The 27,823-nt window shown below is 37.3% G+C and overlaps 1 pseudogene; it reads right to left on the reverse strand.

Annotated features, from left to right (window-relative positions):
• Window positions 1–27,823, reverse strand: part of LOC105821262 — an 80,995-nt pseudogene that overhangs the window by 1,343 nt on the left and 51,829 nt on the right.

The following is a 27,823-nucleotide window of genomic DNA, read 5'->3' on the forward strand; positions in this document are numbered from 1 at the left end:
GCTCCAGTTCTGAGCAGCTCTCGCCGCGCTGGCGGGCGCACACCAGACAGCAGGAGCAGCCGTCCAGCACCGCGCGCACGCCAGGGGCGCAGGTCAGCGGCGTCGCGGGGCACTGGCCTGGGCACGGGGAAGGGCAGCGCTCACTCCTGCTTCTTCTTTTATTGCCGAGTAGTATTTCATGGTTTAAGTGTACTGCAGTTTTTAAAAATCATTCTTTTATTGGTTATTGTGAATAAAGCTGCTATGGATATTCATGTACAGGCTTTTGTGTGAATATAAGTCTTCATTTCTCTGTGATAAATGCCCAGGAGTGCAATTGCTGGGTTGTATGGTGGTTGTATGTTTAGTTTTTTAAGAAACTGCCAAATTTTTGGGGAATGTCTGTACTATTTTATATTCTCACTGGCAATGCACGAGTGATCCAGTTTCTCCACATCCTGCTTGTTGTGTCTATTTTTATTTTAGTCATTCTGATAGGCATGTAGTGATACCTGATTGTGGTTTTAATTTGCATTTTTCTAATGACTAATGATATTGAAAAACCTTTTCATGGACTTATTTAAGATCTATAAAATGTCTCTTCATGTGTTTTGTTCATTTTATAATTGAATTATTTTCTTGCTGTTGAATTTTGAGATTTCTTTATGTATTCTAGACATTTACTAGTCCTTTATAAAATATGTGGCTTGCAAATATGTCCCTACCACTCTATTGCTTGTCTTTCATTCTCTTAACAGAGTCCTTTAACTCTTGAGAGAAGAAGAGAAAAGGCAAGAGGCTGGGCTGAACAAGTACTCAAAGATATAATGACTGAAAACTTCTCCAAATTGGCAAGAGACCTAAACCCACATGCAAGGAGCTGGTACCCACACAGATTGAACCCAAAGAAATTCATGCCGAGACACATTATAATTAAACTTCTGAAAACTAAAGACAAATAAAAAATCTTGAAGACATCCAGAGAAAAACAATACCTTGCCTGTCAGGGTAAGGGGAAAAACAATTAGAATAACAGCAAATCTCTCATTGGAAACCATGGAGGCCAGAAGAAAGTGCCACAGTATTTTTCAAGGGCTGAAACAAAATAACTGTCAACCTAGGATAACTGTCACACAGTGAAAATATTTTTCAGGAATGAAGGAGAAATGAAGACATTCTCAGATGAAAGAAAGCTAAGAAAATTTGTTGCCAGCAAATGTACCCTAAAAGAATGGCTAAAGAAAATTTTTTAAATAGAAAGAAAATGATAAAAGAAAGATCTTGAAACATCAGGAAAGAAGAAGAAGCATGGAAGAAAAAAATATGGGAAAAAAAAGGCTTTTGTTCTCCTCTTGGTTTTCCAAATTATGCTTGATGGTTGAAGTAAAAATTATAACACTGTCAAATGTGGTTCTCAATGTATGTAGGGAAAATATTTAAGACAATTATATTATAAATGGGGAAAGGTAAAGAGACATAAGGGAGGTAAGATTTTTCTTCATTCAAATAGGTTAAATGGCAGCACCAGTAGATTGGATAAGTTATGTACATATAATGCAGTACTTAAGCAAACAGTAAAAATCTATACAAAGAGATATACTCCAAATATTATAGATAAATCAAAATGGAATTCTTAAAAAAGGTACAAGTAATCCACAGGAAGTTAGGAAAAATAAAACAGAGAAATGAAGAAAAGAGAGAACAATCAGAAAACAAAAAATAAAATGGCAGACTTAAGACCTAACATATCAATAGCAATATGTAATATAAATGGTTAAAATCCACCAATTAAAAGACAGAGATTGGCAGAATGAATTACAAAACAGGACTCCATCTACTAAGCTTTTTATTTTGGTTGTTTTCAGTTCTAAAATTTCCATTTGTTTCTTTTTTATATCATCCATTTTTTTGCTGAGGTTGTCTATTTTTTCATTTGTTTCAAGTGTGTTTATAATTGCTCATTGAAGCATTTTTTTATCATGGCTGTTTAATCTTTGTCAGTTAATTCTAACATCTCTATCATTTCAGTGTTGGCATCTATTGATTATCTTTTTTCATTCAGTCTGAACTCTTCATTGGTATGATGAGTGATTTTTCTATTGAAACCTGGACATTTTCATATTGTATTATGACACTCTGGATCTTATCTAAACTTTCTATTTTAGCTGACTTTTTTTTAGTAGCACTGCCTCATAACTGCCAGGTAGAGGTAGAAGTGCAGGCTCATCAGTCAGTCTTTGTTGACACATGAGTGTGTGGAGGCTTCTCATTACTGCTGGGCAGGGGTGGGAGTTCTGGCTTCTTACCAGGTCTACTCTGCACTACACCACAATAGGGGTGGCCTCATTACTGCTAGGCAGTGGCAAAAGACCTGGCTCTCCATTAGACCTCCTGTTACTCCATGTCTGTGGGAGTACTGAGATGCTCTGTTACGTTTTCTTGAGGATGGAAGTTTAGGCTCCCCACTCAGACTTTACCGGCATGGGTGGGGATAGGGTTACTGCTTTTTCTGTGGTGTTTGGGTGCAGTAGAGTGGTTATTGTTTAAAAGTTGTCTGTCTTACTAGGCTGTCTTTTTCCTGGTCCGTTGGCAAGGGAGAGCAAGCTTTTGTTGGGGCTTTTCCTGTCCACACCAATTGGCAATTTTGGGTTGCCAGTTTCTTCAGCTCCAGTTTGGGATACATGAGGCAAAAAGAAAACCCAGGGAATTTACCTCTATGTTGTTTACTCAGATCCCAGGAGGCCTTCTTTTTCTACCTTTCGGAGTCACCTTACTTTTTTATATATAATGTCTGGGGTTTTCAGTTGTAGTTAGTGGGAGGAATAAGAAAAATTATTACATCTACTCTATCTTCCCGCGAGTGGAAATTCCCAGGGCATCCTCTTACATACATGAGAGAAAAGTGATTTTTTACGGTGCGGCTTTAAACTTTTTTGTCTTTTTGGTTTGAATTTTTTAGTTTCAATAAAGAACATTTTGATTTTCATTCATTTGCTCAACTCTTACTATTCAGTTAAAACAAATAAGAATAAACTAGCTCTTTGGATGGTTCATGTTACTTCAGATTGTTTTTTTGAGGGGGAGGAGGTAAGTGTCCACACACACATTTCAGTATTCTGGTGTGTCATTGGTGTGTGTCTGAGGTGGAATGATTCTCATCTTCTCATCTGGAGCCCAACAGTGGCCTTTCTTGTTTCCCTTCCTGCATATAAAGGAGAAAGGCCATTTTGGTAGTAATTTCTGAAAGTATACACTACAAATGCAGATAGTGAGTTTGGGTTTTAAGGATATTCCATTATAGGAGTCCTAGTCTTGTTTGTACAAGTGACTCCATAACTATACTTTAGGAGGTAAAACTATTTAGGATACGTCATCAAAGTATGGGATGAAACCACTGTACCTTGGCTATGTCTTCCAGGGTCTGAACAGACTCATCCACAGCAACCAAGTAGGGAAGCTTTGGCACGTGGTCTATTGTGTTCTGTATCACTCTGCAGACCAACAGGTACAATCATCACTGGAAGGAAAAATCAAAAGAAATGTAGTAAGCTAGAATTCACTGAACTTAACACGCATGGGCCAGGCACTGTGTTTGGTGCATTAATAAGTTCTCTCACTTAATTTCCAGCAAGGTCAGGGTTGAGGTTATTACCTGCACTCTACAGATGAGGAAGATGCGAAAGAGGTGAGTGATATTTCTCAGGCTGAAGAGCCACTGGGAAAGTCAGAGAGCCAGCATTTGAAGTCAGAGCCATCTGGCTTTGGATCCGTCTTCTTTCTGGCAGACTGTACTCCCTCCCAACAAGAGCACCTGACCTGACGGGACTGCAGTTTATGAAGCTCCTGCCCACCCAGTGGCTCATTTGAGTCTCACAACAGTCCTTTGGGGTAGGTATTTTATAAAGTAAGATACAGATTCAGAGAAGCTGTGGCTGTTTTAAGGAAGTCACATAGCAACACAGTGACTGAGGCAAATATTTCCTGTTCTGAATTGCCAACACTGCCAAGTGCTCACCTCTGTGTGTGGACTGTGCTGAGGTGTTTACAGGTGTTAGCCCATTGAATTCTCACAAACACCTTTAATGTAGATACTAGTACTATTTCCATTTTACAAATGAGAAAATCAAACACGGGGAGCTTAAATAACTTACTCAAATTCACACAGCTGGCAAGAGGCAGAGCAGGGACTGGAACACAAAATAGAAAGTTCCAGAGAGAAACAACAGTGCATAGAAGTCTGTAACCATGACCTGTCAATTCCACCTGCATTTTAGCTTCCTTTTCAGAAAAATGAAATTAAATCAAGTGCATAATTCTAAATACCCATTTCACATTTATTTAATATTAATTTCTCAGAACATCAGCTTTTAGCTTCTTCCTCTCTTAAATATTTGACAATTTTCAAAGAAACCCCTAGGAAAAAATGCTTAAAGGGGCCTGTCAAAAGACAAAATTACACCAAATTTAGTTAAAGATCTCAATTGGCTTTATTTGTGATTCTAGAATCAGGCAACACTTACTTGGATGGTTTGAGAGAAGATGGGAGAGTCTGAGGGGTCATAATCAGTCTTACTCTGGCTCCTAAGGTATTTTTAGGAAACTTATACCTAGCAAAATTTTCTTCTACCACTGAATTATATCTCCAAAGTCTTATAAAATGTATTTTCTAATTGAAAAGTTTAACATCGGCTTCACCTTATGAATGACTGGCAGGTTTTGGGGAACTCAGCAATATAGTACAGGCAGCTTTCCTTAGTTTTAGATAAAGTCTTTCAGTTCCACCCTGAATGGTATACAAATAGGAGAGGATGTTTGAATTAGCACAGAGCCAAAATTGAATCAGTTATTAATGCCTCACACTGGGTGTAAGGAAACACTACCCAAACTGTGCAATGAATCAAAAGTGCCTCCTTTTAACTTAAAAAGACACCCAGGCTGAGCATAACTTCTTAGACCCTCACGGTCAATATTTTAACCTGATTCTCTCTTTCTCACATCCAAAAGAAAACAACATCAATGTTAAACTGGATTGTGGACTTTTGCCCAGAGTCATTTGAACATCAATGTCTCTTCCCTGCTTTATTTTTCAGAATATGAATGATATTTTTGGTAGTAATTTTCTTTGATCTTTCTATCCTTTCTGTCCTTTTAATCTTTTAAATTAAGAACATCTCATTATGTCTAGTTTTCTGACCCTTATCTTAGTCTTAATGAGGTTGATTATATCACAGTCACCTAACCCTAGCGACAGCAACTACTTTTTATGCAATCATTTGTGCCCAGAGCTACCTTCTCTCAGTGGTAACTACAAAAGAAGCCAAAAAATAAACTGTTCTTCTTCTAAAGTACTTTTAAAGCTTTGGTTGCTAGTATTATTGTCTTGTTCCACCTAATCCACTTTTTCTTTTTTTCCATTTCGTACGATGTTTACCTGCCTTGATTAACAAGACCCAGTTACCCCGACACCTATCCAGTGTAACTTTATCTGTTTGTTTCTAGATCCTTAATTTTTTCTTGGCGACTGATAATTTCACAAATTCCCTAGCTAAACTGATCTGTTTCCTAACTGAGGCTTATTCAAGACCAGGATTCTGTGGACTCCCTAGTGTCTGATTCTTAGAACCTTAGATTAGTCTTGATCATCTACTCAAATTTCCAGCTTTCAGACTCTCAATTTTTTCTGATCTTCACTCTTCCACACATAATCACATATTGTAATTTTGTGAAATGTAAACTCCTTTGCTGGCTTGGACATAGGACCCTATCCAACCCTCTCCCACCCTAATCTCCATCTGGAAAATTTAATTTTCCATATCCAATTGATGATGAAGCCCTGTCCATTTTGTGTCCTAGAAATTTATAAAACCTATCTCTTTAGCATTAGGCAGGACTATTTCAGTTGCAAAGTAAAGAAACTCAATTCAAGCCAGGTTTGCCAAAAGAAAAAAAAAAAGGAATTTATTCTTCCTCATCCCTAGAAAAGTCTAGAGATTGAGTGGGCTTCAGAGTCAATTAGATCCATATATTCAAGCAATGTCGTCAGGAACCTGCCTTTATCCATCTCTCAGCTCTACATCTTCTGTGCAGCCTTTGCTCTTTGGCAAGCAGTCTTTCTATGGTGGGAAAGCCAGCACTCTGAAGCTCCAGACTTATGCAGAGCATATAGCACATGCCCTCTGGATAAGAAAATTGGGGCAAAAGGGTGGGAAGGAGACTTACTTTGGCAGGCTGTAGTCTTTTTGCCTCATAATGCTAATCAAATAAGTACAGCAATACATCATTACAAATTGTATAATGAAGTGGAAATTCAATCCATAGGGATATGAGCTAAGTAAAAAGTAAAAACCCTGTTAATTAGGTGGAAGGTGAGGAAAGTATTGTCAAGGGTATTAAATATTGCCTAGGGGACAAGCAAGAGAAGAACTGAAAAGTGTCAATTGTATTTAACAACATGAAGGTCAGGGATGAATTTGACAAGGGGAGTTTTGTTGGGCCCAGTAGCCAGAATATGATAGGTTGTGGAATGGAAGAGAGGTGAAGAAATGAAGGGGAGCAAGAAAGGAGGGAGGCCGTGGGAGGGGAGATGTTGGAAGGCTGGTGGGAAAAAACCAGTAGAGAGAGGCAATTTGACTACATAGGAAAGAGAGGAGACATTAAAAGAGTAAGGTACTTGAAATGCATAAGAGGTAGGCCACTTCTTTCTCTGAAACAGGAAGAAAGAAAATAAGATTCATATATGGATAGGTTTGTATTATTGTTCTGGTAGCAGGAATTTGAGGGAGTCCTTCTGATGGCTTTTGTTTCTTCAAGAAAACAGAAGTCTGATTGCCTCAGATTGCCTGCTGAGTGATTTGTCAGGGTAGGAGGTGGCAGAATTCAAAAGTTTGAGAAGAATAGAGAAGATTTTTATCTATGTTATAGAGATGTAGAGAATAGGAAAGTAACACAACTAGAAAAACATAGTTCTATAGTTGTCATTCAGAGCTGAGAGCCCATTTGAGGTTGATGACCATAAAACTATATTAGATTCCATCTACTTGACTGTGATTTTTCTCCAGCAGAGCTCAGAGGATGGTTGGATGAGGCAGAGAGTGGTGTTATCCAGGGTTGTAAGGACAGCAGGATAATGGCATTTAAGGCTATGCTTTTAATATGTAGTCAATTCGGTCTTCTTTGAAAACTTTTCCCATTTTTTCCATGGTTATTAATCTAATGAGTATGTTTAATTTGTGTTTGTAATTTTTATTTTCTCATAAAATCATATATATTTTCAACAGTTTAGAATAGCATTGTAGATAGTATTTTGTAAAGAAAAAAACCTTCCATATCTATGATTATAGCACCCCATTTCATTCATTACTTTCTATGTATATTTGTTCTTTTTCCTTGATTAGCTAGAGGTTTGTTTAGGTTATGTTTTCATTTTTCCTCCTCAGAGAACCAGTTCTTAGATTTATTTTTCAATTCTACTATTTTTAAGCCATCTTTTGGAGTTACTCCTATGTGTTTCTGTTTCCTGCACTGGACAGTAGACCCTAGTGGAGAGGGACACATCCCACCCATCCTCGTACCTCAAAAGCAGCCGACTTCAATGTCTTCTACAACATGGGATTCAATTCATTTTTATGAGATTGACTTAAATGTTACTGTGCAATAATTTTCTTTTAAATGTTATGAAAGAAACTAGGGATTCAATTAGATTTGCCCTAGTTTCTTTTACTTAGAAAAGGAACACATAATTTTAAAAAAATTATGTAATTTTTTAAAAGTTAATAAAATTTGTTTCATGGAAACAGTTTACCTCAAATTATCTGAAAATTATGAATTTGCTTTGCCAAAATTCAATTTTTTTTTTCCTGTATAGCTGAATGTACTCTCTTAACATTTAATCCTTATTTAGTTAAAAATATCCTCAGGGGTTCTCTAGCTCAGCAGTCCCCAGCCCTTTTGGCACCAGGGAGCAGTTTCATGGAAGACAATTTTTCCACCGGATAGGGGATGGGGGATGGGGGATGGGGATGAGGGAGGTGGAGTTCAGGAGGTGATGCGAGTGATGGGGAGAGGCTGTATAGATGAATCTTTGCTGCCTTACCTGCTGCTCACCTCCAGCTGTGTGCGCCCACACCCCTTGTTCCTAAGTTTCATGGAAGACAATTTTTTGACAGACTGGTGTGGAGGGGGAAGGGGCGGGGGACGGCGGAGCTCTGCAGCCTGGTCCCTAACAGGCCACGGATTGGTACCGGTCTGTAGCCTGGGGGTTGGGAACTGCAGCTCTAGTTAGAAAACGAAGAGTTTTCCTAATTCCAATCAAAGTTAGAATTTAATGAATTTCTTGGGACCATTGTGACATTTAAAGCCATATTCCATACAAAATTACTCTGAGTTCCTCAGAAGAAAGGAGTTTTAAAAGCCCAATATAATTCTATAATCCTGATGGAATATAGTGTTTAGCTAGATTAATAGATAGCATTATTAAAGCATTATCCCTGAAATGAATTATTAAACCAGATTAAGGTAAAACAGCCCACTCTACGGCCTTCAGTGGTACATACAGAAACATTTATATTATTGGTTTGTGACACTGCTCCCCCATGGAGCAGCTTTAATGTGTATTTTTTATTTTTCCTTTATCATGAAGTCTCAGGTCTTTGAAAATAATGTGTAATAATTCTAAAAATGCTGTTGATATTGACTATATTTAACTAAGAGATGAAAAATGTCCTTTTGCAATCTGTCTTCAACAGAAAGTGATTGCTTTGTATGAACAGCCCAACTAGGCATTGTTAAACTTTCTCTTTTTCTCAGCTATTGCTTTTTTCTTTAATGGCACAAACATTTTTTAAAATTGCATTTTCGATTATTATCTTTTCTGGGAAAAATATGCATATGGCATGTAAAAATCCTATGTATCAAAATTAGTGATAAAAAGAAAATCTTAAAGGCAGCCAGAGAAGAATAAGAGAAATTAATTTCCTATCATTGCTGCATGAATTACCTCAAAGGTAGAGGCTTAAAACAACACAAATTTATTAACTCACAGTTCTGCAGGTCAGAAGTATGACATGGGTCTCACTGGGCTAAAATCAAGGTATCAGCAGGGCTGCATTCCTTTCTGGAATTTCTAGGAAAGAATCTGTTTCCTTGACTTCTCTAACTTCTACAGGCCATCCACATTCCTTGGCTCATAGCCCCTCCAACGTCAGTATAGAGCTCTCTGATCCTGCTTACTTAGTCATATCTTTTTCTGATTCTTTTGTCTCTCTCTTTCACTTTTAAGGACGCTTGTGATTATATGGACCCACCAAGACAATCTGGGATAATCTCCCTATTTTAAGGTCATCTGACTAACAACCTTAAATTTATCTGCAACCTTAATAACTCTTTGCCATGCAACCTAGCATATTCACAGGTTCCAGGAATTAGTACACAAACATCTTTGGGAGTCCATTATTCTTCTTAGCATAGTCTACCTTCTGGCCCCTAAACATACCTATCTGCCCCACATGTAAAATATATCCACCATATTACACGATCTCCAAAGGTCTCATCCCATTATAGCATCAATGCAAAATAAAAAATCTAGACTAAACCTTATTAGCTCAAAAGTCCCAAGTCTCATCATCTAAATCAGGTATGGATGATTATTCTGCCTATCATATACATGTTACATACAGAAGAACAAAGATAATGACGATAGTAGATTTTTCATCTGAAACAACATAAGTGAGAAGACAGCAGAGGAACATCTTTCAAGCAATGAAAGAAAAAATTGTTAATCTAGAATTCTATGTTCTATAATCCGTAACTCTACCCAGCAAAAATATATCTGTTTTACTCAGTGAATCCTAAAGAAGTCAGAAAAAGTAGGAAAAGAGAAAAGATGGGACATATGAAAAAAATAGCAATATTATAGACTTAAAATTAACCATATCCATGATGACATTAAATGAAAATGGTCTGAATACCCTAATTATAAGACACAGATGATCAAAGTGGATAAAAAAAGCAATGCCCAATTGTATGCTGCTTGTAGGAACCACACTTTAAATGCAATGACAGAAATAGGGAAAAAGTAACAGGATGGAAAAAGATATTCCATGCTAATATTAATCAAATAAAACCTAGAGTAGTTATTGACAGTAAGCAAAGTAGGTTTCAGAACAATGACTATTAACAGGATGAAGAAGGTGATTTCATAATGATAAAGGAGTCAATTCATCAAGAGCATATAACAATCCAAAATATTTATATACCTAATAAGAGAGATTCAAAATACCTGAAACATAAACTGATAGAAAAGCAAGGAATAGACAAATCCACAATTATAATCAGAATTTAAGAACCTTTCTCTCAACGATTAACAAGTAAACAGAAAATAAGCAAGGTTATAAGACTTGAATAACACTAGTAACCAACTGAATCTATTAATAATTGACAGTTTTAGAAAATTTCACCCAATGACAGCAGAGTGAACATTCTTTTTATATGCACGGAGAACAAAATAGACTATATTTTGGGAGGATAAAACATGTCTCAATAAGTTTAAAGCTACTCAGGGCATAAAAATATGTGTTCTCTGGTCACAATAGAATCAAATGAGAAACCAATAACCAAAAGAGCTCTGGAAAATCCTCAAATATTTGGAAACTAAAGAAGTCATTTCTAAACTCTAAGGAACCCAAAGATCAAAGAAGAAATCAAAAGACAAATTTGTAAGTATTTTGAATGGAATTAACATGAATATACAACAGGCTGGTCCGATGGTAGTGGGTTATCAGAACTTATTAACATTAGTGTCACTAAAGTTGCTATTCAACCTCCCACTGCTAAATTTGACTGGCTTTAAAAAAAAATGAATATACAACAATCAAAACTTGCAGGACATTGCTAAAACAGTACTTTGTGGGAAATTTATAGCATTATATTAGGAAAAAAGAAAGATTCTCAAACTAATGACCTCAGCTTTTGCTTTAGGAAACTGGAAAAAGAGGAGGAAATGGTACATTACACAAGTAGAAGAAAAGTAATAATAAAGAATAAAGTAGAAATCAATGAAATAGAAAACAAAAACAGTAGAGAAAAATCAATGAAACCAAAATCTGATTCTTTGAAGAGATCGATTAAAGTAATAAACTTCTAGCCAGAGTGATCAAGAAAAAAAAGAGAAGACATGAATTACCAAAATCAGATATGAGAGAAAATCACAGTAAGTCCTCCAGCTAATGAAAGGATAATAAAGGACTATTATAAACAACTTTATGCCAATAAAACTGACAACTTAGACAAAATGAAAAAATTCCTTGAAAGATATAACTTACTAAAGCTCACTCAAGAGAAATAGATTATCTGAATATTCCTGTACCTATTAAGGAAATCGAATGTGTATTCAATGTAGTTAAGAACTTTTCTACTTAGTTCTCCATGGGATCTGTTAAAAAAAAAGAAAGAAAAAGAGAAAAAAGAAAAAAATAAAGAACCTTTCCACAAAGAAAATTCCAGACCCAGGTGGCTTCATGATGAATTCTTCCGAACATTTAAGGAAGAGATAATATTGATACTACATTGTACTTCCAGAAGTTTGAAGAGGAAGGAATGCTTTTCAATTCTTACTATGAGACCAGCATTACCCTCATACCGAAGTTATTATCAGAGAAGAAAATTATGGATTCATATCCCTGAGGAATGTAAATGTTCTAAACAAAGTTTTAGCTAATCTAATCCAATAATACACAAAAAGGATATATTGTAACCAGGGATATAAGATTGGTTTAACATTTGAAAATCAATCAATGAAAATCTACATATTAACAAACTAAAAAAGGAAAATCATATGTTCATCTCATTAGATGTGTAAAGAGCATTGGACAAAACCCAACATACATTCCTGATAAAAACTCTCGGCAAGCTAGGAATATAAAAGAACTTCCTCAACCTGATAAAGAGCATCTATGAAAAATCTAGAGCTAATATCATACTTGATGGGCAAAGACTCAAAGCACTCACCCTAAGGTTTAGAGATAAAGCAAGGATGCCTATTCTCACCATTTTTATTCAGCATTGTATTGGAGGTACTAGCCAGCACAATCAGGCAAGAGAAAGACATAAAAGACCCCCAGATTAGAAAGGGAGAACTAAAACTATCTTGTTAGCAGATAGTATGATTGTCCAATGTAGAAAATCTAATGGATTCTAGAAAAATGATACTAAATGTGAATTTACCAAGGTTGCAGAATGTAAGATATTCAACTGTATTATGTTATAATATACTACATATATTATACATTGTACAGTTAACTTCTGAACAACGCAGGTTTGAACTGTGTGGGTCCACTTATTTGTGGACTTTTGTCCACCTTTGCCACCTTGAGACAGCAAGACCAATCCTTCCTCTTCCTCAGTTTACTCAATGCGAAGATGATGAGGATGAAGACCTTTATGGTCATCCCCTTCCACTTAAGGAATAGTAAATATATATTTCTTCCTTATATTTTTCTTTTTTTTTTGAGACAGGGTTTCACTCTGTTGCTTGAGCTAGAGTGCAGTGGCATCATCATGGCTCACTGCAACCTCAGAATCCTGGGCTTAAGCTATCCCCTTGCTTCAGCCTCCTGAGTAGCTGAGACTACAGGTGTGCACCACTATGCTCAGCTAATTTTTTAATGGCCTAACTTTTATTTTTTTGTAGAGAAAAAGTCTTACTCTGTTGCTCAGGCTGGTCTCAAACTCCTGGCCTCAAAGGACCCTCCTGCCTCGGCCACACAAAGTGCTGGGATTACGGTTGTGAGCCATTACACCTGCCCTCTTAATTGACTGTTTGTTATTGGTAAGACTTCTGGTCAACAGTAGGCTATTAGTAGTTAAGTTTTTGGGAAGTCAAAATTTATGTGGGGCTTTTCAGCTGTGTGGTGGTCAGTGCCCCTAACCCTTGCTTTGTTCAAGGATCAACTATATTATCTGTTATATAATATATTATTATAATTGATTATATTTCTATATACTAGAAATTAATGATTAGAAATTGAAATAAATACTGCTATTGATGTAGAATCAAAAATATAAGATATTTAGGGATTAAATTTAACAAAAGGTGTGTAAGACCTGTATACTGGAAATTGTAAAACATTGCTAAGAGAAATTAAAGACCTGAATAAATGGGGAGACATAACTAATATGGATAGGAAAACTCAATATTGTTAAGATATCCTGTATCCCCAAATTGATTTATGGAGTCAATACAATCTCAAAAAAATAATCTCCATATCATATTTAATAGAAATTAACAAGTTAATCTTAAAGTTCATATGGAAATGCAAAGGATACAGAATAGCCAAAACGAAATTTTGAAAAAACCAAAGTTCATGGGTTAACATGACTTTTCTTCAAGACTTATTATAAGGCTGCAATAATCAAGACAGTATGGCCTTGGGTAAAGATTGATAAACAGATCAACAGAACATAATAAAGTCCGGAAATGTACCCAAACTTATACAAACAATTAATTTTTAACAAAGGTGCAAAAACAATTCAGAGGAGGAAAAAATCTTTATAACAAATGATTTTGGATATCTGTATGCAAAAAGAAAACACTTTGTTTAATATCTTAAACCACATATGAAAATTAACTAAAGATGGATTATAGATCCAATGTAAAACCTAAAACTATAATAATAAGATTGCTAGAGAAAAAATACAAGAAAATCTTTGTGACCAGAGGTTAGACAAAGATTTCTTAGATACAACAACAAAAAGCACAATCTATAAAAGAAAAATTGATGAATTGGAATTCATCAAATTAAAAACAACTGCTCTTCAAAAGACACTGTAAGAGAATGAAAAGACAAGCCACAGCCTGGGGGAATAAATTTGCAAAGCATATATCTAATAAAACTGTGGTCCCCAACCCCTGCCACAGACTGGCACTGGTCTGCGGCAGGCCAGGAACCGGGCAAGCAAGCAAGCGAAGCCCCACCTGCACCCACAGCCTCTCCCCTCCCCGTTGCTCATATCACTGTCGGAGCCCTGCCTCCGTTAGATCAGCTGCGACATCAGACCCTCATAGGATCCAGAACCCCAGTGCAAACTGCGCTTGCGAGGGGTCCAAGTTGTGTGCTCCCCATGGGAATCCAACGCCTGATGATCTGAGCTGGAGGCGAGGCAGTGACGCCCCCTGCCCTCCCCCAATCCCACTCAGTCCATGGAAAAACTGTCTTCCGTGAAACCAGTCCCTGGTGTCAAAAAGGCTTGGGACCGCTGTAAAGGATAAACGATACAATTTAAAAACGGGCAAAAGATTTGACCAGAAATATCACCAGAAAATATATACAAATAGCAATTAAACACAGGAAAAGATGCTTAATATTATTAGTCATGAAGAAAATACAAATTAAAACCACAATGAGATATCACCCCATACTTTTTAGAATGCTTTAAATTAAAAGACTGATTATATCAAGAATTGGTGAGGATTTGGAAGAACTAGAATTCTCTTATGTAAAATGGGACTGTAAACTGGTATAATCAATTTGGAAACCAGTTTGGCAGTTTCTGAAAATGTTAAATATAGTTTTACCATATGGCCCAGTCATTTTGCTCTTAGGTATTTATTGAAGAAGAATGAAAGCTTATTGTGTATACATGGACTACTTATGCAAAATTCTAGAAATCGCAAACAAATCTAAAGTGACACAATACAGATTGGTAGTTGCTTAGGATTAGGGGAAGTAGGGCAGGGGAGAGACAGGAGGAGGGAATTCAAAGGAAAATTAGGAAAGATTGTGGTGGTGATTGCATGGCTATATACATATATCAAAACTTATCAAATTGTACACCTATATATAATCAGTTTATTGTGAATCAATTATACCTCAATAAGGGTTTTTTTTTTTAAATGCTATATTCATTCTTCATTGTTCAACTAGTAATGGGTTGTGATAGGAATGAGAAGTTCCCAGAATATGTTTCCTGTGTAAAATGTTAGTTTGGAAGGCACAAAAGATCAAGGTCATGAAACCATTTTTTCCCCAGTGATTTGAGTGATATGCTGCAGTGTTACTATGCAATTATCTTTTGGTTATTATCCAAGGAGTATTAACCAAGTGTTTCAGACCAACAACAAATTTCAAAATCTTTTTTCTTACAATATTGTGTAAATAATAGTGATAAACACTTTCCAATGTTCACTTTGACAGAATGTGAAGACATCTGAAATTGTCTCATTATCCTCCTGACTACTCTGCTTTCAGATCCTCAGCAGGCAGTGTGCATGTCACGGAATTCTAAAAAGCAAGCACACTGAGGTGGTATCTGGGCTGGCTGGGTTCCTGGCAATATCGTGAAGTTCTTATACATACACAAAGGAGACTTTTAGAAAGAAGCTGTAGGTTTGTTTCCTGTGAAATCATTAAGAATTTTTCTTTTCTTTGATGCAAATAACATGGCATATTTTGCAAAGCTCAGGATGCAAAACATGTTTCTGAAAGAGTGGGAGCCTTGGAAATTCTGGATAGCAGAAATTCTTCATAAAGTTTGTCTTTGAGAGATATTGAAAGTTTGGGTTTTTTTGTTTTTGTTTTTTAAAATCTCTCCTGCTTTATACCCTTGGGTTAAAAAGATTAGTCCAGAGATTGAATCCTCAAAGATTGCACCACAGCTTTCTTAAACAGTACATTTCAGTCTTAAAAGAGTAAAATCAACCTCTTTTACAACATGTTATGCATCCATTCTCATCTATCTCCCTCAATTGCTGTTTGCCTCTAATTTCAGCTCAACTTACGTGGTGACTGACATAAAATCTAAAATAATTGTATTGGTCACTTTTTGTTGAATTTAAGAATCCAGGCATTAAGGAGATCTCTAAAGGTGAAACAGGGTAATAGATACATAAAAGTCGGTGGCTATTACCTTCCTTTTTTCCCCCACTTTTAGTCAATTATGGACATTTATGGCTCATAATGAGCACACGTGGCTGATAGTTCTAGTTAGAGCCAATTGAGGCAGGTGATTTGTCACTCTCCGAGATAGCTATTAAATGCCTCTGCATTTCAGCCCTGACTGCAATGCCTTGGCTCAACTAACACCTCTATATTTGTTTGGTTTCTATTTTTTTCCAGAATCGGAGTTCAGATTATATAAGTGAAGATCTGTGATGACATTTATTAAATTATTTTATCCTTTAGAAACAATACAAATATGTTTAACAAGCTAGCCTATGTGTATATATATTTATTCTGTACCTTATTTTTCAATTCATAAAGTGCTGCATATATATATGCCCTAGTGACTTTACTATGAAGTAATTACTCATTTTTGTGTGAGTTGTGGCATAGGACTCAATGCTTGGTAGTCTGATATTTATGTGTTTTGTTTTATTTTTTTCTGTGAGCCAGATATTTGAAATATTTGTGGCACTTTTAAAGGTCAAAACACTTAAAAATATTTGATTATTATCAGTTCTGCAGATAAGAAAATAAAGGACCCAACTGATAATTCTCTAAAGTTTTATGAAAGTCAGTTTATGTTTAAGGTATATGTATAACTCCTAAGCATTTAGGAATGTATTTTAGTCTGGGATCTTATAACTTTTCACTAGGACTCTTGAAATACCCTTTCAATTGGTTCCTGTTGTGGACAGACTACAGGGCTGTAGGGTGGCTCCAATCACTCCGCCCTGGTGGTTTGTCCCATATAATCCCCTCCCCTTGAACATGTGTGAACTTGTGACTTGTTTCTGGCCTATAGAATACAGCAAAGGTGAGGGAACTTTTTTGGATGTAATTAAGGTCCCAAACCAATTGATTTTGAATTATTTTTTATTTTTTTTATTTCAGCATATTATGGGGGTACAAATGTTTAGTTACACATATTATCCTTGCCCCACCTGAGTCAGAGCTTCAAGCGTGTCCATCCCCCAGACGGTGCCCACCACACCCATTAAGTTTGTGTATACCCATCTCCTTCTCCCCCCTCCCATTTGCCCTACACCCGATGAATATTATTACTATATGTGCACTTAAGTGTTGATCAGTTAAAACCAATTTGATAGTGAGTATATGTGGTGCTTGTTTTTCTGTTCTTGGGATACTTCACTTAGTAGAATGGGCTCCAGCTCTATCCAGGAGAATACGAGAGGTGCTAGATCACCACTCTTTTTTTGTGGCTGAGTGGAACTCCATGGTATAAATATACCACATTTTATTAATCCACTCATGTATTGATGGGCACTTGAGTTGTTTCCAGATTTTTGCACTTGTGAATCGTGCTGCTATAAACATTCTAGTGAAGATGTCCTTTTTATACAATGTCTTTTGTTCTTTTGGGTAGATGCCCAGTAATGGGATTGCTGGATCAAATGGTAGTTCTACTTGTATCTCTTTGAGTTATCTCCATATTGTTTTCCACAGAGGTTGTACTAGTTTGCAGTCCCACCAGCAGTGTATGAGTGTTCCCATCTCTCCACAACCACACCAACATTTATTGTTTTGGGACTTTTTGATAAAAGCCATTCTCACTGGAGTTCAGTGATATCTCATTGTGGTTTTGATTTGTATTTCCCTGATGATTAGAGATGTTGAGCATTTTAGCATATGTTTCTTGGCCATTAGTCTATCTTCTTTTGAAAAGTTTCTGTTTGTGTGCTCTGCCCACTTCTCGATAGGGTTGTTTGATTTTTTCTTGCTGATTTTCCTGAGTTCTATAGAGATTCTAGTTATCAGCCCTTTATTGGATGTGTAACATGTGAATATTTTCTCCTATTCTGTAGGTTGTCTGTTTGCTCTCGTGATAGTTTCCTTGGCTGTGCAGAAGCTTTTTAATTTGATCAGGTCCCATTTATTTATTTTTGTTGTTGCTGTGATTGCCTTTTGGGTCTTCTTCATAAATTTTTTGCTCAGGCCAATGTCTATAAGAGTTTTCCGAACATTTTCTTCTAGAATTCTTATATTTTCACACTTTAGGTTTAAGTCTGTTATCTACCATGAGTTGATTTTTGTGAGAGGTGAAAGGTGCATATCCTGTTTCGGTCTTCTACATGTGGGTATCCAGTTTTCCCAGCACCATTTATTGAATAAGGATTCTTTTCCCCAGTGTATGTTTTTGTCTGCTTTGTCAAAGATTAGACGGCTATATGAGGATGGTTTTATATCTGGGTTCTCAGTTCTGTTCCATTGGTCTATTTCTCTGTACTTGTGCCAGTACCATGCTGTTTTAATTACTATAGCTTTGTAGTATAGTTTGAAATTCGGTAGGTCGATGCCTCCCAATTTGTTCTTTTTGCTGAAGATTGCTTTTGCTATATGGGGTCTTCTCTGGTTCCATACAAAGCGTAGGATTATTTTTTCTATATCTGTGAAAAATGATGTTGGTATTTTAATAGGCATTGCATTGAATCTGTAGATCACTTTGGGTAGTATAGCCATTTTAACAATGTTGATTCTGCTGACCCATGAGCATGGTATGGTTTCCCACTTGTTTATGTCCTCTGCTATTTCCTTCTTCAGTGTTTCGTAGTTCTCCCCATAGAGGTCTTTTAGCTCCTTAGTTAAATATATTTCTAGGTACTTTATTTTCTTTGTTGCTATTGTGAAGGGTATTGAGTCTTTGATTTGGTTCTCAGTTTGACTGTTGTTGGCATATAGGAATGCTACTGATTTCTGTACATTGATTTTGTAACCTGAGACTTTGCTGAATTTGTTTATCAATTCCAGTAGTCTCATGGCCGAATCTTTGGGGTTTTCTAGATATAAGATCATATCAACAGCAAAGAGAGATAGTTTGACCTCTTCTGCCCCTATTTGGATGCCCTTGATTTCCTTCTCTTGTCTGAGTATTCTGGCTAGGACTTCCAGCACCATGTTGAGTAGAAGCGGTGATAGTGAGCAACCTTGTCTGGTTCCAGTTCTATGCAGGAATGCTTTCAATTTTTCCCCATTCAGTACACTGTTGGCCGTGGGTTTGTCATATGTGGCTTGTATTATTTTTAGGTAAGTCCCATCTATGCCTATTTCGTTAAGCGTTCTTATCATAAAAGGGTGCTAAATTTTGTTGAATGCTTTTTCTGCATCTATTGAGAGGATCACATGGTTTTTGTTTTTGCTTCTGTTTATGTGGTGAATTACATTTATAGATTTGCATATGTTGAACCACCCCTGGATCTCTGGGATGAAGCCCACTTGGTCGTGATGGATTATTTTTTGATAAGCACCTGAATTCAGTTTGCTAGGATTTTGTTGAGAATTTTTGCATCTATATTCATAAGTGATATTGGTCTGTAGTTTTCTTTTTTTATTACATCCTTTCCTGGTTTTGGTATCAGGGTGATGTTGGCTTCATAAAATGTGTTGGGGAGGATTCCCTCCTTCTTGATGTTGTGGAATAATTTCTGCAGGATAAGCACCAGTTCTTCTTTGTAGTTCTTTTCTTTTTAGGTCTTTGTAGGACTTTTCTTTTTAGGAAGGTTTTTTACTCCTGTTTCAATTTTGGTAGTTGATATTGGTCTGTTCAGGAATACTATTTCTTCCTGATTGAGCCTAGGGAGGCTATGTGTTTCTAAGAATTTGTCCATTTCCTCCAAATTTTCCAGTTTATGTGCATATAGGTTTTTATAGTATTCATAGATGATATTTTGTATTTCCATGGCATCAGTTGTAATTTCTTTTTCATTCCTGATGGAGCTTATTAGAGTTCTTTCTTTTCTGCTTCTCGTTAATCTAGCCAGAGGTATGTCAATTTCATTTATTTTTTTCAAAGAACCAACTTTTTGTTTTATTAATCTTCCATATAATTTTTTGTTATCAATTTCATTTAGTTCTGCTCTGATCTTTGTTATTTATTTTCTTCTGCTGGGTTTGGGATCAGTTTGCTCATCCATTTCCAGTTCTTTGAGATGATTCATTAGATTATTGATTTGTGATCTTTCTTTCTTTTGGATATAGGCATTTATGGATATAAGTTTTCCTCTCAGGACTGCTTTAGCTGTGTCCTACAGATTTTGATAGCTTGTGTCTCCTTTGTCATTTAGTTCAAAGAATCTTTTGATTTCCACTTTGATTTCCTCCTTAACGAAATAATCATTCAGCAGAAAGTTGTTTAGTTTCCGTGACTCTGTGTAGAGATGAGAGTTTCTGTTTGTGTTGATTTCTAATTTTATTCCACTGTGGTCTGAGAAGATGCATGGTTTAATTTCTATTTTTTAAAATTTTTTGAGACATGCTTTGTGGCCTAGGATATGGTCAATTTTAGAGAATGTCCCATGAGCTGATGAGAAGAACGTATATTCAGTGGTTTTTGGGTAAAATGTCCTGTAAATGTCAGTCAGGCCTGTTTGTTCTAGAGTTCTGTTTAAGTCCATTGTTTCTTTGTTAATTTTCTGTTTGGAGGGTCTGTCCTGTTCTGTCAGAGGGGTGTTGAATTCTATGGCTAGGGCCTGGTGTTGCTGTTTATCATTTTGTTTAGATCAAGTAGAATTTGCTTTATGAATCTGGGTGTACCTGTGTTAGGTGTGTAAATATTTACAATTGTTATGTCTTCTTGTTGAATTGTACCCTTCACCATTATATAGTGACCCTCTTTGTTTTTCATTACTTTTGTTGATTTGAAACTAAGTTATCCGAAATCTGAACTGCCATGCCAGCTTTATTTTGGCTTCTGTTTGCTTGAAATATTTTTTTCCATCCCTTCACCTTGAGTCTGAATGCATCCTTTTGGGTTAGATGTGTTTCCTGAAGACTGCAGATACTTGGCTTGTGTATATTTATCCATTTGCGCAGCCTGTGTCTCTTTAGTGGGCAGTTCAAGCCATTCACATTTATTGAGAGAATTGGTAAGTGGGGCAGATTTCTGTTCATCCTGTTGAGTTGAACTTTGTTGCTTTCTTTGAATAATGACACACTCTGTTTAGTCTCTGAGCCAGTAGGTGGTGTTTGTGGGTGAGATTGAACCATACCCTTTATGATGAGTCAGTAGATGCAGTAAAAGGGTGTGCAGAATGACCTCCCTGTCAGTAGGTGGCCCTTGCTGGGAGGAGCAGGCTGCAGTGTTGTTTTGGGGTCTTGTAACCAGCTCTTGTTTGGGACCCTGGGACTTCCAGGTGAGTCCTTATTCTCCACCTCAGTGGGGGGAGGTGGGGGAGAGAGTCTGGGCGAGCTGGGTTGGGTGAGCCTGCCCTCAAGCTCCACAAATGCTGTTAGCAGGGGTCAAAGGTCTGTTCTCTGCTTCTGGGCAAAGCTGCCAGGGAGGGGCTAAAATGGCCCCAGTCAGCTGAAAAGTCTGGGAGTGTGGGGGTGGGGCTGTCTGAGACCTGCAGTCCGGAGCAGGCCTCGCTCCCTTCCACCCTCCCCTATTCTTCAGTTTCTCCCAGGTCTCTGCCAGCAGGCAGGACCTCAAGGCAGTGGATCTCCCTTGGCTGTGATGTGGGCCGGGAGGTTCCCTGCCCAGGATCGCAGCCTGGGCTGGGCACACGGCCTTCCCGTGGGAGGAGGGTTGCCCCTCAAACACACTGATCTGCCCCTGAAGGTACACACACCTTAGTAGGCTCATTCACAAATATCCCTTCTGTGCTCCAGAGCAATGTGATAGAGACCTGGGTATACAGGATGTGGTCTGCAGGCCTGCCCGTGGGCCCTGGAGATCAATCCCTGACCCTGCCAGGGAGAGGAGTGCTGGTCTTAAGTCACCCACGGGGTGCCCTAGCTGGATTGATGTCTCTCTGCCTCAGGATTTGCCTCGCTCTCCTGGAGTCCCCAGGCAAGTGGTGCCTGCAAGGGCTGGCGGGTAGGTAGCTCACAGTCTGAGTATCCCTCAGTCTGCTGTAGGGCCCCAAAAGGAAAGGTCCTGTTCCCTGAAAATGCCTCCGGGTGGTGGCTAAATTGTCTCTCTTGGCAGCCGTGGGTAGGGAAGTGGAAGGGGAGAATGAAGCAATATGGCGCCTGCCGATGGGCTCGGGTCTGTGGGCCGGGAGGTGCCCTGAGGGAGCTGGGAGCCTGGTGTCTGTCTCGTCGCAAGAGGCTCACTGCTCACTGGCGGTGGCCATTCTGGGCTGGTGTTAGCAGGTCTCTCCAACTGTTCAGGAACCCATGAGCAGTCCGAGAAGCAAGGGAGGGGAAATTTAACTGCTCCACCTAGCCTTGTTGCTGGTCTCCAAGCCTCATGGCGGCTTCCAGTTCTCCTCCATAACTTCTTCTCGTGGAGTCTCCTGTAGTTTCAGGCACCCTTCCTTCCGACCCTCGTCCGATCTATGTTTGTCTGCCTGTTTATTTTTTTTCACTTTGTTCTAAAACCTGTCTTTCTTGCAGAGACACTCTGGCTGGCGGTTTTTCTCGTCTGCCATCTTGCCCCCTTGATTTTGAATTAAACAAAGATTATCCTGGCTGTGCCTGACTTGTTCAGGTGAAAGCCATTGAAAGAGAAACCCAGCCCTCCCTGAGGCAAGAGACTCTCTTCCTTGGTGGTTCTGAAGAAATAAGCTGTCATGAAATAAGTGGCTATATTTAAGAAGCCCATGTGGCAAAGAACTGTGAGTGACTTTTTAAGAGCTGGGAGTGGCAAGAAACTAAAACTCAGCCCTCAGCTGTAAGGAAGTGAATTCTGCTAACACGAGGGAGCTTGGACGTAAATCTTTCATCAGTCAAGCCTCTGATGACTGCCTGACACCTGGATTGCAACTGCATGAGGCCTGGAAGCAGAGAACTCAGCCAAGCTGTGCCGGGACTTTTGACCTACAGAAACTGTGAGGTAATAAATGCATGTTGTTTTAAGCTGCTAAGTCTGTGGGAATTTGTTCCACAGCAATAGAAAACTAATAGGTTCCCTTTATCTCTAATCTCTTTGTTCTAACTTTTCGTTCTTGCTTCAGCTAGCATGGTCTTTCTCAATGAAAATTTTGATTTTCTCCTGTGCTTAAAATCCTGCGATAAGTTCCTGTGGTCTAAAAGATGAAGTCTGGCAGGGTGTGGTGGCTCACGCCTGTAATCCTAGCACTCTGAGAGGCTGAGGTGGGAGGATAGCTTGAGGTCAGGAGTTCGAGACCAGCCTGAGCAAGAGTAAGACCCTGTCTCTGGTAAAAATAGAAAAAAATAAGCTGGGCAACTAAAAATAGAAAAAAAAATTAACTGGGCATGATGATGCATGCATCTGTAGTCCCAGCTATTTGGGAGGCTGAGGCAGGAGTATCACTTGAGCCCAGGGATTTGAGGTTGTTGTGAGCTAGGCTTAACGCCATGGCACTAGCCAGGGTAACAGAGCGAGACTCTGTCTCACAGGGGAAAAAAAAAAAAAAAGAAGTCTAAGCTTCCTGAGTGTGTTAAGAGTCTCCATGATTTAGCGCTCGCCCACCTCTTCCTCTTCTTTTTCACACTTTTCTCCCATGTGCATCCCGTGTTTTCATAAGTGAAACCACTGTGTACTAAACGCTTTTTCATTTCCATGCCTTTGCGTGTATCTTTTATCCTTGGGTTACTTATCTTGTCCAACCCTTGGTAGGCATCAGGGACTCTTTCTTCTGATTATAATTGTAGGATGGCACTGCCCTTCCCCATTAAAACTAGGTGTGGCCACGTGACTCACTTTGACAAATGAAAACAGTGCAGAAGTGGCACGTGTCTTACAGGCAGAGGCTTGAAGAATCCAGCATGTGATTTATGACAGCCCCTTTTCTTGTTCTAGCAACTGGTGATGCTCTAGATGTTGGAGGCTCTGCCAGTCTGGGTCTCAGACTGAGAGGATGTTGAGAGAGTCCCCAAGGCAACCTAACAGGTTTTTCAAGCAAACTATAAACCTTTGTTGTCATAAACCACGAAGATTTGGGGATTTTTGTTTACTGTGGCATAATTTATGTTATTCTGGCTGATACATTACGCCTCTCTCGTTGACATATTTACCCTATAGAACTCAGCTCAAATGTCTGACCTCTCTAGGCAAAATGAAGTGTTTTATTCTTAAAGGTTCTAACAGACCCTTTAATATTAATATATCTCTTTAGTATATATCTCATATGGCTGTGAGGATTATTTGGGTAAATATGTAAAGCACTGATTAACAATGGCTGGTACACTATTAATCCTCAAAAAAGAATTAGCTATTTTTTTTTTTTAGCACTTCTCTTGCTCTATTGCAATGATCTCTTAAATATCTGTCTTCTTTTAGATTATGCTTATTTGGAGGGCAAGGACATTGTTCTCTTTCACATTGTATTATATATATTTGGTCCAGAGCCTAGAACATAGAAGCCACTTACTTAAATATTTACTAATACATGTATATTTAATATACATCAAAGATACCCATTTCTAAGTTTCTCCATGTATAACAGAACTATACTCCCAACGTGAATTTTGTTACCATAATTTATAGACAGCGTGTAGGAGAAACTTATGCTTTTCATTATTTTCATAGCTTTGAACAATGAGAAAGTTACTAGACTACCCTATTAAAGACTTTAGTAGACTTGAATTCTGTGACTTTGCATAAGTTACTTAACCTTTTTCAGCTTCTTTTTATTCACTTGTAAAATAGATACTTAACCTCATGTGGTTGCTATAAGTAATTAATTAAACAATTTTGTGAAATAGCACAGTGCTTGGCACATGGAAAACATTTGGTCATTTATAATTTTTGTTATTATTAGTTCTTACCTTTATCTTTGAATTTTCTTGGCTTGCTTGACCTACACAAGTTTCAGTGTCTGGTTACAAAACTAGGAACCTGATACTTCCTCCTGTCTTTTTCATAAAAATGATGTGATAATTAATAATTTTTACTACATGCCTTTAATTTCATACTCTAATTGTAAGTAGCATGAAGTAGTATTGTGTATATTTAACCATTTTAATTAAAAACCAAACTAGAAGTTTCTGTTGTCATTGCATAAGAAATTAACTAGTATATTAGCATTCTCTATATAATAAAATTCTACTGAGAAAACTATGCTTATCCTAAGAGAAAAGTGAAAAGCACATCTTACATATCTTTCCTGCCAATATCACAATTATATCGTTTCTATCTCAAAGAACCAAATATTATCTGTATTAAATCTAGTTGTACCATTTTTTACAGATCCTTGCATCTTTAAAGGTATCTGCCCAAAATACTCTCAATGGGTAATCTTTAACTCATTCTAGAAAACCAGTTCAATTCTTTTCAAATGAAATTGCAATCTAGTTAAAACTAAGTATCCCTTTAGAAGCAGAATAGAAGAGTGAAGAAGATTAAAAAAGAAAACGGTACAAAATGTGACTCATTCCTCTGGTTTGAGGTTTTAAAGAGACATGCAAGGAAGAGCAGAATATAGATTTTCTTTTTGTGGTGAGTAAAAAATTACCTTCATGGTAAAGTGGATACCATTTTGCATGAAATACTGCAATTTCTCAAAAGAGTAATCTAAAAACTTATTTGGGTCATTGTTAACAAAGTTCACACCAAGTTTCTTCAAAACATAGCTTAATCTTTTTCTAAACTTTTCACAGGGTAACTATAATAGTAGAATGAGGAAAATATTTTGATATCAGAAAATGGTTCTCCAGGATTGTAATAAGATGCCCAAGTATCACACTTCATTATTCTATTAATAGCAAGACTTATATTACTATAGCTGAATTTTTAGCCCTTTTCTCCTTCATATGGCATGTTCCAAAATTAATTACAATACTCTAAAATATAAATTACAGCAATTGGGTATTTGGAATCGATTTTTTCTTGTAAAATATTTTTAAAGTTAGAAGTATCCTTAAATGGTTGGACCAGTTTTTCATTTACTTAATTTTTAGACAAGATAAAAATACTTTGTTTTGCCATCTATTATGACCTTTCTTTGTCTCAGTTTTTTTCTTTGTAAAGTGGGAATACAGTTTATCACTAATATAATGAAAAGTGTTAAGATGACTGAAAAATATTATTCTTATAAGTTCTTACCTAAAGTTATTGAATAAAATACTGCTTTATTTATATATCTGTTATTTCCATACTAGGAAGTTTCCAGATTAGAAAATTCATATGTAGAATTGGCAATTACATATTTATTTGAATACAAAAATGCCACTGTTGCCAATATTTTCTGGTGTCATAGATGTCAGTACTAAATATATACAAATCTGTTAGCAAGTAATGATGTGATCAGTTGCTGTATACAACATTTACTGCATTCATATGTACTACAAAATAAGAATGGAAGCCATTTCTTCTAGGGTGCAATATTTACTCTTTATATACAAGTGAATACTACATAAGAAAAGCAATTTAGAAAAAGCCTTTTATGAACAAAACATGCCTTTTCAACTTTCTAATTCAGAATATGTACATTTTTTTGAGGTATAAAGTGTCAGTCATGATAAAACCACCATAGTCTAACCTGGGGAAAAAGCATCATAACAATTCCTTAGAATAATGTGTATCATGTGCATGAGTCTGGAAGTCAGACAGGTTCGGGCTTCCTCCCTGACTCTCCCTTCCCTGCTGTGTAGCAAAGTCAAGTGACTCAGTGTCTCTCAGTCTCAGGTTTATCATTTGTAAAATGGGGATAATAGCATCTATCTCTCAAGGTTGCTGTGAGGCTTAATAATAATAAACCCTTGTAGCAACTCTCGTTTCACATTGCCTGGTACAGGGTAAGCACTTAATACTATTACTATTATTACAAGTGTAGTACTTTATACTTTACAACATACTTTCACATACAGTCTCTCATTTGAGATAATAAGCTCCTGGATGACAGCACAACTTTTATTACAGAATTATGTACAAGTATTTAATAAGCATGATTGGTACTGAATTTGTTCAGATGAAAAAACGGCAGATTACATTGCCTTTGCTTTGATGTAAGATCACAATGTGTTAAAGGCACTTAAATTTTTTTACTTCAATTGTACCTGACTTCAAACCATTTAAAGACTAATTTCATTCATTCACCCTTGTCAAGTTTTATCCCACGAAACTAACTTTTATCCCCACTTTACAGATGGGGAAGAGAAATGTGAAATAGCTCCCCTACGGCCATTGGGCAATCAGCTCTATAAACAAACCTTACTTTATGCTGGCATGCTCAGTATGTGCTGTCTTCTGCTCTGGCTCTTGATAAATCCTGAAAATTTCAAATTTTGTTTGTAAGCTTTTGAATGCAGAGAAATGAAAAGAAGGCATTAATACAGTGATGGTGTGAAGCCTTTGGCCCCAGCCTTGTCATCCATTGAGGCTTGGCCATTTATACCTTTAATCTTCTCAGTGACCGACAAGTGTTAAATCTACTTTTAAAAGTACCTTGTAACCTCTAACCTTAAGAAGACGAAAAAATGGTTTGGGGAGCAGTTAAAAGCTCCATTATGTGTTGAGTAATTTTTTTTTAATGAGATTTCCTGAAAGTACTTACATTTCACCCAAAGGTTGAGAATTTTTTTCTCTCTGGATAGAGTTAGGTTCTTGCCAGACAGAAGCAAGGTAATATTGGTAACAGTCTCAAAATCATTCTGCTTTAGGGGGTATTGCTAGAAGGCACATGATGATTGTTGCCATTCTCTTACACCAAACATGCTAGTGGTAGTGGTGACCAATTTGTATACTCAGCACAGATGTCTGGTTGCAATTGAGCTAACTGACAAATTTCAGTTTTTTCTTGGGCACAAGAAATGCACTAAGAACCATGTGGGAAAAGGGGACCTATGTAGAGCCCCTATTATTCCATTCTGATTTATGCACATTGCTATTTATGAATGGCTTCCTTTTAATTAGGTGTTTAATTTAAAACAGAACCTATGACTATAACAACCCCCAAAGCACAAACTTGGAACACTAACTATTTTGGGGCGGGAGATGGGAATTCAAAAAGCCTTTCAATCACAAGGCTATAATTGATTGCACAGCACAT

The sequence above is a fragment of the Propithecus coquereli genome, unplaced genomic scaffold (assembly GCF_000956105.1).
Source record: "Propithecus coquereli isolate 6110/MARCELLA unplaced genomic scaffold, Pcoq_1.0 Scaffold116, whole genome shotgun sequence".
NCBI lineage: Eukaryota > Metazoa > Chordata > Mammalia > Primates > Indriidae > Propithecus > Propithecus coquereli.